We start from the raw sequence: 12,432 nt of genomic DNA, 5'->3' as shown, positions 1-12,432 counted from the left end.
CTTCAAGGACTGGATGCATAACTAGGTATTTTATACAAAGAAATAGTAAATGAGAAAAAAGAAGCAGGATGACAGCAGCAGTTAGAAGCATATTTTAGAGACAAAGGTTTGACGACTTTAAAAAAAAACCAAAAAGCATGAAGGATGGTGGACCTAAGAAAGAACATCCCACCAGCTGGCAGAGGTAGGATTAGAAATAATATGCAGAAATATAATTTTTTAACAGGTACAACAAAGTCTAATAGTCTGTCACTGTGCTACTAGATATTACAGTATAGACTATTAGGTCATAACTATGTGAAAGTACTGTGCATTCTGCCATTCATCAGCTTCTTAGCATGAAATGTATCTACTCACCTGGCCAGGGTGATGTTGGGAACCTTAGGAGAGGGCAGGCGATATGTACAACAGGGTACCCTTATAACAGGAACTTTGTGATGCTTGACAGACGTATTAATGAAGGCAAGGATTGTGAGGATGCAGGGAGGAGGGACAGGAAAAATTGGGCAGGACAGGAATTAACTCATTGTTAGTTAAATGTCAGATACCACCACAACCATACCATACAGCCCCCAATATTTTAAGTGCATGATACTCATACCTGTGTTCTTGACCTTGTTCTCATTCCTTGGCTAAAACATCCTTTGAATCCATTGAATTTAATGGTTCTCACTGAGATATCGCTCACAAGTTTTGTAGTTGGTCCAGGCATCCCAGAGGTCCTCTTTGTCCTAAAGGTTATCCTGATGCTCACACTGATTTTGCAAACTTCCATATTAAACCGGAAACTTGGATATACATGTTGAGTCGCATCATGTATCTGGTTTATTCATTGCACAGAAGGAATACACTTTTGTATCTATATGGACAAAAGTATTGGGACACCTAACCATTACACCAACAGGGACTTTTATGACATCACATTCTAAATACATAGACATTAATATGCAGTTGGTCCCCCATTTGCAGTGATAACAGCTTCCACTCTTCTGGGAAGTCTTTCCACAAGATTTTAGAGTGTTTCTGTGGGAAATTTGCCCATTCATCCAGTAGAGCATTACATTTAAAATCCTTGTACTAATATATAAGGCCCTCCATAACACAGCTCCTCCATTAATTTCTGGACTCAGAAACAAATACTCTCGATCTTTACTTTCTTCCCATGGGCTAAGGCTCTTCGCCTTGCTTATCACCTCTTCCTTTTCCTGTCCCATACTTCTGGAACCTACTTTCCCCGAACCTTCAGCTTTCACCCTCCCTCCCAACATTCAAGAAACATCTCAAAACCCACTTCTTCAGAGAAGTTGTCCAAAATGTCTTTGTATGTCCCCTATAGAATACCAATACATTTTGGATGATGCTATGCCTTCCCAGAAGAGTGGATAGCTGCAAAGGGGGAATCGACTACACATTAATGTAAATTTGTTTTTAGAATGCAATTGGTGTAATGGTCAGGTGTCGTCCCAGTATGTTTGTCTATATAGTGTATATAGCATCATAGTGTATGTGTGCAAGTACCAAATATGCACGTGATGTAGCAGAAATGTACAAAGAGGAAATAGGCTGTATTAGCCTTCAGTCTGGTAATACCCTTGATTAAGCATTGGGTACCACCCCATATAAATACATAATTGCTTACTTAAAAATAAAGACTACCCAATTATTTAGGTATTCTTAGGTGCTCTGTATTAATGTGCAATAATATTGATATTGCACAATAATAACGAGCATCTGAAAATCAGAAATTCTGATAGTTTTGTATACAATACAAAGTGAAAATATTAAACACCTCTTAAGAACTTAATTGATATTTAAAATAATCATATAACCTGTTTGTTTCTCCAACATTCCCTCTATAACTAAGCCTAACTTGATCATCTGGGACTTCCCTGTGGCCTTTTTAGTTACTAGCTTAATTTACACTGTTGTGAAATTACTACTGAGCTACTATGGCGAAAAAAAATGATCTCATGGAGTTTGCACAGGCCATGAATTCTAAGAATAAAGTAGACCATCAATGCATCTTCATTTGTTAAACTACCAGCAGTGCTTATCTGACTGTTTTACCCACTACATTGCTTTCTATGAATCAACTTTAAAGATGAAATTAATATTTGGTCATAATGCCACCTTAAATGAGCATATTCCAAAATATGGCAACATCGTAACCCATTACCACTGCCTGCCATAACCCTACTAGGGTGACCACATTTTATTTCTGCCATTCAGGGACACACTATGAAGCGCATGAGATCCCACACACGTAACACACACATGTGAACTCAACACTGAAGGCATAGAATCCTGTATTTGCAGGTATACAATAATAACATATGGAAATATAGCATTGCAGGTATAGACAGTAGCGTACCTAGTGGGGGGCGGGTGGTCCGCACCGGGTGCCGCTCATCAGGGGGGTGCCAACTTGTCGGCACCCCTCCAGAGACGGACAGTAATGTCCGCCGCTGGAGAAACAGGCTCGCAAGGGAGCGGTATCGGAGGTCTTTAACAGACCTTCGGCTCCCTTGAGTCATTTTCAGCCGGTTCAAGGATCTCCCTTGAACCCAGCTTAAAATCACTCAAGGGTCTTTTAAAGACCTCCGATACCGCTCCCTTGCGATCCGCGCAGCAACAGCTGCTGTGCGCCGGGGTTTGTTGTCAGATCCCGGCGCACAACACTGAAGCCGCGCCCACCGCTGTCCGTGCACTCTGAACCGGAAGAAGACAGAAGAACTGAAGAAGAGGAGCAAAGAGGAGGAAAAGGAGCTGTAAGGAGAAAAGAGGAAAGGTAGGAAAGCATTCAGTGACAGTGAGAGTGATGTGGATTGGTAAGTGTGGATTGGTAAGTGTGTGAGAGTGATGGGTGTTATGCTGTACCATTTCCAATGTATTTTTCATTATATAATTATGCTCTAAAGTACATCATAACGCCCATCACTCTATACTGTTCCATACAGTGGCAGAGCTGGGAGACAGAGGCCTTGCACCCCCACCGCAGGACTCCTGAAAGGTAAGTGAACTTCAAAGGGGGAGAAGCTAGATAGTTAGGAGGGGGTAGATAGGGCACAAGGGAGTGAGACGGGGGGATAGAGGGTAGATAGGGAGAAGGGAGTGAGAAGGGGTAGATAGGGCAGAAGGGAGTGAGAAGGGGTAGATAGGGCAATCATACTCCTATCATGCCAAGTCTGCGAGTACATCCTGGAATCTGGGTATGCCTGGGCATGATAGGAATGTGATTGCTGTTAACAATTATATATATATATATATTAATATTGTTATTTAATAGTTTTGTCCTATTTTGGTGTGTTACTTACTTTAAATAAAAGTGTTTTATTTTATGGTGGGGGGGGTCATATTCGGTTTTGGCCAAGTAAATGCTGCATTTTCGGTTTCAGTCCAGAATTCGTTTCGGTGCATCCCTACTACTAATGAAGTGGTAGGCCTACACCACATCAATGTTTGGCATAGTATTTAAGTGATAGGAGTTATGCTGCACTATTGTCAATGTCTGGCTCAATGTATAGTGATAGGGATTACGGTGTACCACCGTCAATATGTGCCTCAGTATATAGTGATAGGTGTTATGCTGTACTACCGTCAATGTCTGCCTCAGTATATAGTGATAGGTGTTATTCTGTACCACCGTCAATTTCTACCTCAGTATATAGTGATAAGTGTTATGCTGTACCACCGTCAATGTCTGCCTCAGTATATAATGATAACAGTAATGCTGTACCACATTCAGTGTCTGCGCCGGTATATAACGGTAGAAGCTATGCAGTTTTAAAGTGTGTGTGTGTGGGGGGGTACTACATACAGGATCCGCCCCAGGTGCAAAATACTCTAGGTACGCCCCTGGGTAGAGATCAACAGAACACACAAGCCCAGCATTGCAGGTAAAGATCAACTGGAAATCACATGTAAACTCAGCAATAAAGGTATAGATAAACCCCCTAAATTACAGGCATAGATCACAGGTTGTACATCCCAAAGCCAGCCCTGGCGTCCACACTGCCCACATAGAACCTGACCAGCACCCACATAACACACATAAGACTTGCCATCTTTGTCCCCAAAAAGACGTCATATTCCGGTGCTCAGCATGACATGCCGGCACCGCAACAGAGCTAGAGGCCTCGCAGAGGAGATGGAGGGGCGCCGAGCGGTTGCTAAAAAAAACGTAATAAGCAAAAACCATTCAGCTTCCCTCTCCTCCGCGTTGACAAAAAAATAAAAAGACGGCACTTCAATTCCGGGACAATGCACTGCGGCTGCCTGGGACTTAAAGTCCCCTTCCGGGACAGTCCCGGGCAACCCGGGACTTCTGGTCACCCTAAACCCTGCACTAAGCAGCCAAATATGAGTGCCTATCTTATTCAAACACTGTCCTTTCCATGCATCATTGCCCCCCCCCGGTCTGGATGTGTCACCATAATACCGCTAAACCGGCTAACAAACTTAGTGTCAGGATCACAACTTACTGTATCTGCAGCTCAAAGCCTCCATCGTCCGCATAGTATGCAGCTTTCCCAGAGTAGACAGAAGACTTAAAGAGTCCGCGTCCCAGAAATGTATAAGTTCAGTGGAAGCTGGTCTGAGACTTAAACTACTGGCACATTTCTCAAGATTCTGAGTTGTTGTTTAGAGTCTTTATCTGCAACTTGACATTCTGATTCCCTCTGAACCCAAATTTAACCATGTTATCCCCTCCTGACCTGTTCCTGTCTTTGCCTGACCCTTGGACCCTTTCCTGCCCGTCCTTGCATCCATGCAACCCAGACCTGACTCTCTGTCCCCTGACTCAGGTTTAGTGTATGGTCCTCACTTTTGGTTTGCTGGTGGTTCCTGTGCTTGTGCTGTCTTTTACTAGTGGTTCCAGAAATCCTGCAGTCAGCAATTGTCTGCTCATGCACTGCTACTGGTTCCAGGATCCCATTGGTCAGCAAGTGGTAAGGTTTTTCTTTAAAGGATTCCAACCAGCCTGGACAAGGTAGGCCCAAACACCTACCTAAACACATATTTACTTTCAACTTAGCCCTACCAACTCCTTGTAAAGAGTGACCACCCCCAAAACTAGTGAGGTACAATGTTAGACCAAACTAAACATAACCTCATCTCTAATGTCCCTCATCGATATCCCTAATGGTTTCTGACAGAGATTGTTGCACCCTGCATGCACCATTAACACATCTGGGCTGGGAACTATTGCCGCCTGCACCAGGGTTTCATGCAAAATATCCAACTGCACAAGGTCCCCTAACCCCACCACCTGATCCGAGCCTTGTCATCTAATAACCCCAGTTGTTTGCTGTTTTACTCGGACTCCTGCCTGCTGCTCCACCCAGAATACAAAGGATTGACCGACAATACATTTCCTGCAACTGGTTGGAAAGTAATGTTAAAATAGGTTAAAAAATTGAAAATAATTTATTGTAAACATAACGAACATCTTCCATAACTTCCTCAAGCCACTACACCAGATGCGGCCTTGTCAGATATTTTATGCTAGAAAACATGTATTCTATATATTCTGTATTTTACATGAACACAAAATGAGTCAGAGCCATTTTATTTTACTTAATCATATAATGATTATTTCTTTCTATCTTTGTTCCCTCTATAATTGAGAACAAAGGAGTATTCATGTATATAGATGTTTCAGTATATATGATCCAATTAACGTTATCTTCCATGAGAAAGTTAAGGAGTAGACGCTGCATATCCTTAGGAATGTAAATTGGAATGGGGGATACGTCGTAAGACCACCAAAACCTAATTTATTACCTAGGAGGCAACATCTGGAGATATGGGTGACTACAAAGACCTGATTTACTATATAGGAGGTAACATCTAAAGATAAGGGTGACCATGAATGAATTCCTAACACATATGTAATGGTCTTAAGTTATTTCTTAAACCAGAGCGTCTCTCGCAGGTAAATTAAGAAATTACAAGGATGTAAGAATGAGTGGAAGTCCTAATTATAATGGGTAAAACCCACCGTTATGATTGGATAATTCCAATCAAGAGGTGGAGGCTATGATAATAAGCCCTGTCTTTAAAAGCTTATGTCTTTAATAATTAGGGGGACTGACCCTAAGGCTGACCTTAAAAAAGAAACGGACCTGAAACAGACAGACCCTGACGGACTCATTTAAATTTACCCCAGAGAATTGGAATTTTAAGATCCTGGCACCATAATCTTACTCTTAGAATTACTTTGAGTCCCAACCTATATAACTTTTAGTAAGTTATATTTCTTTCCACTTAATTTCTTGCCACTGAACCTGGATTAACTTCTACAAGGACCAGTTGGACAACAGCAACAAGTGGTGGTAAATATAATTGTTTTATTATTCTGAATAGAGATGAATTTTGTCTTCTTCATATAGAATTCCCTGTTTCTGGGAAGTACTATATTGCATTATTGTATATGACGGCTTGTGAGACTGCAGCTTATAACCCGTGATAATAACAATAATGAAAACGTATTTTTACCTGTAGATGAAGTTTGACATTATTTGCATCTATTAGGAATTTCACTAAATACTCTTAGACATTATTAAATTATTTTAAATTGTCATATTAGTTAAACTAATATAATAGAGTTAGTGATCTTTTTATTACCGCCCTGATTATCATTTTTGGTTGCTGAGTGGGATGGAAATTAATGCTGTGTTAGACTCATAAAGTATTAATTCATATTGATAACTTTCGATAATATACCGTATTTGGATATACTGCAATTTGACATGTTTTAAGAACTTTATATTTTGTATTCTGCACTGTGTGACTTATATATAAATTTTATAAATTGCCTTCACAATAAATAATAATTTTGATTGATTATCGTGGTGATATATATCTAATTTGAATTATAATTTTCGGCGATCTGAAAGGATTTAGGATCGGAGATAAAATATAGGGTATCTCCTTAAATTAATATTGTGGATGTGGTACTACAATCTTTGGTAGCGTCGTTATTTTGCGTGTGTGATAAAATATTGGTTTTACCGATTTTGTCTCATTAATATCCCTAACATACTGATATAAAATTGGATGACTCTTACTGGCTGATCCGCTTTATCATGGAGCCCCCATGTAGTAGCTGCCTCTACGCAGAGCCAACGAGACACAAACCGCTTTGCCTGCATACATAAAGCACCCAGGCACCTACCTCTGCAGGGGCGTACCTAGAGTATTTGGCACCTGGGGCAGATCCTGTATGTGGCACCCCCCCACACACACACATACACACTTTAAAACTGCATAGATTCTATCATTAGGCAAACATTGACAGGGGTACAGCATAACTGTTATCATTATATACTGAGGCAGACATTGACAGCATAACACCTATCACTATATACTGAGGCAGACATTGACGGTGGTACATGTTAGGGATATTAATGAGACAAAATAGGCAAAACCAATATTTTATCACATACGCAAAATAACATAGTAACATAGTAACATAGTTCATAAGGTTGAAAAAAGACCAAAGTCCATCAAGTTCAACCTATATACATATTGTGTCCCTACTGTGTTGATCCAGAGGAAGGCAAAAAACCCTTATGAAGCAGATGCCAATTGCCCCATACCAGGGGGAAAATTCCTTCCCGACTCCAAATATGGCAATCAGAATAAATCCCTGGATCAACGTTCTGTCCCTATTAATCTAATATCCATAACTTGTAATATTATTGCTTTCAAGAAACACGTCCAGGCTCCTTTTGAACTCTTTTATTGAGTTTACCATCACCACTTCCTCTGGCAGAGAGTTCCATAATCTCACCGCTCTTACTGTAAAGAACCCCCGTCTGTGCTGGTGTAGAAACCTTCTTTCCTCCAGCCGTAGAGGATGTCCCCTTGTTATAGATACAGTCCTGGGTATAAATAGGTCCTGGGAGTGATCTCTATACTGCCCCCTTATATATTTATACATAGTTATTAAGTCCCCCCTAAGCCGTCTTTTTTCCAAACTAAATAACCCCAATTCTGATAACGATGCTATCAAATATTGTAGTACCACATCCACAATATGAATTTAAGGAGATACCCTATATTTTATCTCCGATCCTAAATTCTTTCAGATCGCCGAAAATTATAATTCAAATTAGATAGATATCGCCACGATAGTCAATCAAAAATATTTATTGTAAATACAATTTATAAAATCTATGTATGAGTCACACAGTGCATAATATAAAACACAACGTTCTTAAAACATGTCAAAATTGAATCAATTTAAATACAATATATTATCGATAGTTATCAAGATGAATTAGTTCTATATGAGTCTAACACAAAATTATTTTCCGCGCCAAAAATTGATAATAATCCGGGCAGTAATAAAGATATCACTATTTCTCTTATATTAGTTTAACTAATATGACAAATTAAAAAGTAATTTAATAATGTCTACGAGTATTAGTGAAATTTCTAATAGATGCAAATGATGTCAAACTTCATCTACAGGTAAAAATACCTTTTCATTATTGTTATTATCACGGGTTATAAACTGCAGTCTCACAAGCCGCCATATACAATAATGCAATATAGTACTTCCCAGAAACAGGGAATTCTATACGAAGAAGACAAAATTCATCTCTATTCAGAATAATAAAACAATTATAATTACCACCACTTGTTGCTGTTGTCCAACTGGTACTTGTAGAAGTTAATCCAGGTTCATTGGCAAGAAATTAAGTGGAAAAGAATATAACTTTCTACCAGTTATATAGGTTAGAACTCAAAGTAACTCCAAGAGTGAAATATGGTGCCAGAATCTTAAGATTCCAATTCTCTGGGGTAAATTTGGTGAATAAGTCCGTCCGGGTCTGTCTGTTTCAGGGTGTGATCTTTTTTTTTTAAGGTCCGTTTTTTTTTTATTCCAGACATAAGCTTTTAAAGACAGGGCTTATTATCAAAGCCTCCACCTCTTGATTGGAATTCTCCAATCATAACGGTGGGTTTTACCCATTATAATTAGAATTTCTACTCATATTTACACCGTTGTAATTTCTTAATTTACCTGTGAGAGACGCTCTGGTCTAAGAATTAACTTAAAACCATTACATATGTGTTTGGAATTTATCCTTGGTCACCCTAATCGCCAGGTGCTACCTCCTAGATAGTAACTCAGGCCTTGGTAGTCTTACCATGTATCCCCCATTCCAAGTTACATTTCTAAAGATATGCAGCGTCTACTCCTTAACTTTCTCATGGAAGATAACATTAATTGTATCATATATACGCTGAAACATCATTATACATGAATACTCCTTTGTTCTCAATTATAGAGGGAACAAGGACAAAAAGAAATAATCACTACATGATTAAGTAAAAAAAAATGGCTCTGACTCCATTTTGTGTTCATGTAAAGTACAGAATATATGGAATACATGTTTTCTATCATAAAATATCTGACATACAGCTTAACTGCTATCATTATATACTGAGGCAAACATTGATGGTGGTACATCATAACTGTTATTATATACTGAGACAAACATTGACGGTGGTACAGCATAACTGTTATTATATACTGAGGCAAACATTGACGGTGGTATAGGGTTGCTGTTATTATTATATACTGAAAAAAAGAAAAAATGGTTCTGCACTCAACTCCCAGGAAGCTGGGTGCTAGCAGGAAAAAAGGGACAGCATAAACCCTCTTGAAGCACACAAACAAAGAAAAGGAATCCCAGCACAAACAGCTTCCAGTCTCTAGGACACTTTATTAAGCAAGAGCAAACAAAAGCAACATTTCGGCCAAACAGGGCCTTTGTCAAGCTCATAATATGCCTTTTAACCCCCTAAATGCCAGAGTGGGATAAAGGGGTATACGGCAATTCTGGAGGTAGAGTGGCACATAGGGGGTCAAAAGGCATATAATGGGGCACAGTGGCATATAGAGGGTTAAAAGGCATACCATGGGGCACAGTGGCATTTAGAGGGTTAAAAGGCATATCATGGGGCATAGTGGCATATAGGGGGTATAAGGCATTTCTGGGGCAGAGTGGCAAGCCTGGGGGCAGTTGTGCATAACTGGGGGGGCAGGTTGGGAAAAAAAAAGGAAATAAAAACAAATTATTTTTCTCAATCATAGCTTTGATTAAAAAAAAATAGTTTACATAGTTTACATGAATTAACATTTACTGGTAAAACTTTTTTCCTATAGGGTCGTCTTATATTCAGGCTTTTTCTTTTTTTCATAAATTAATATTCATATTTTGGGGGTTGTCTTATAATCAGGGTCTATAAGCATCCCCCAGCTACTATAACCACCCTTCCTTGTTGTTCGGAAAGGTTTCTAGCTTCCTTCAGAAAGGCATCCCTCTCTGCCAATTATTATGATAGGCCATCAAGGTTGTGGGATCCAACAACCGCTTCAGGAGCGCTAGCACAGATTGCCCCCGAATTTCCACAGCCATTCTGTCTTGAGAAAACGAGGCTGTCCGGGGGGCTGTCCTGTATTTTTCCACAGCCCCGCTGGAGCACCCCATCTTGTTCTTCCTTACCCAGCCTCTGCTACCTGCCCCCGCTACCTGCCCATGATCTGGTAGACTGACCTCCTCAGCACAGCTTGGTCGTGATGCCCCTTCGCTTATTCTTGGTCTGCCATGGCCACTTTTTATGTCATAACTGATATAATTGATTCATGAGTATGATTGGAGGATACTCAACAAAATTTTGCAAAAAATAAAAAATAAAAAATGTAATAGCGCTCAAAACAAGGTGGAGGGAAAAGCATTCTGGATCCTCATAAATATGTACAATCTGTGAGGCAGTTGTGAGCTATTCAGAAGCAGCCACAACACTCCAAAAACTTTTAACTGTTTATTTTTGACGGGTGTTCTTGTTTAACTGTTATTTTGTAGATTCTCATTTATTTATTTAGTTTTTTTCTTTTATACCTGATTGTGAGTATGGTTATGGGAGTTAGCAAGATTGATGATCTGACTCAATGCACATCTTGCTGCATGGATGCAGCGGATCCAGAGAAAGAAGTGGTTTCTCTGGAAGCTCATATAAGAGATCTGGAGAAGCAAATTGCAACTTTGGTGGTAGAGGGGGAGGAAAGAGGAAAGGTTTAGCTAGTCCTGACCTTGTGCAGCCTAACAGATTTGCCCCCTTGAGTGAAGATGTTGGGTGCATAAGCTCAGGAATAGCTATACTGGAGGAAGCTGTTCCTTCTAACAGCCGAAGGAACAGCCCCTCTAGTATGTGTGGGGTTGACAGCGTAAGAAAGGCTAGACAGGTTGTGGTGGTAGGGGACTCTATTATTAAGAGAGTAGATAGGGTAATCTGCCGCTCTGATAGGCTCAACCGGACAGTTTGCTGTCTCCCGGGTGCTCGGGTCTGGCATGTTGCTGACAGAGTGGATGGATTATTGGGAGGGGCTGGGGAAGACCCGGCTGTCATGGTCCATATTGGTACCAATGACAAAGTCTGTGGAAAATGGAAGGTCCTAAAGAATAATTTTAGGGAATTAGGAGATAAACTGAAGAAAAGGACCTCCAAGGTAGTATTTTCAGAAATATTACCTGTGCCACGCGCAATAGTAAAAAGGCAGCGGGAGATCAGGGAGGTAAATGCGTGGCTAAAGTCATGGTGGAGGAAGAAGGGTTTTGGCTTTCTAGAGCACTGGGCTGATTTTGTGCTTGGGTACAATCTTTATAGTGGTGATGGATTGCACCTAAACGGAAGAGGGTCTGCTGTGCTAGGCGAGAGGATGGCTAGAAGGCTGGAGGGGTTTTTAAACTAGTGGTAGGGGGGGAGGGACACAGAGATCTTGAAAATGGAGATAGCACAGAAAGGAGAGGGGCTTCAGATCAGAACAAGGGGGGTGGCGATGGGGGGAGGGGCAAGATCAGAACAGAGGAGGTATGTATTAATAAAAATTCTCATAAAATTCAAGAGACTCAGGGTAAAATTAAATGTATGCTTGCTAATACAACGAGCCTAAATAACAAAATGGGAGAACTAGAGGCAATAGCATACACTAAGCAGTATGATATAATAGGCATAACAGAAACATGGTGGGATGAGACCCATGACTGGGCAGTTAACTTAAAAGGTTATACGTTATATAGGAAGGACAGAAAAAGCAGGAAGGGAGGAGGAGTATGCTTGTATGTTAACAACGAGCTAAAGTCAAATATTAAGCATCTTGAAGGAACTTTAAATGACTATTTTTCCTCAGTATATGTTAAGGAGGAACCTATGGCAATAGATATACATAGGACCACTGAGAAAAAATTTCTGTCAAACTGTGAGTGGATGGCTCAGGACAAGGTGCTGCAGCAACTAAAGAAAATTAATGTTAAAGCTCCGGGGCCTGACGGTAATCACCCACGAGTACTTAAAGAGCTAAGTCAGGAAATAAGTGAACCTCTGTTTCTAATCTTTCGGGATTCTTTTCTTTCA

Source organism: Sceloporus occidentalis, unplaced genomic scaffold (genome assembly GCF_023333645.1).
Source record: "Sceloporus occidentalis isolate IW3139 unplaced genomic scaffold, rSceOcc1.0.p SCAF_22, whole genome shotgun sequence".
NCBI classification, from domain to species: Eukaryota; Metazoa; Chordata; class Lepidosauria; order Squamata; family Phrynosomatidae; genus Sceloporus; species Sceloporus occidentalis.
Note: the sequence above shows the minus strand (reverse complement) of the source record.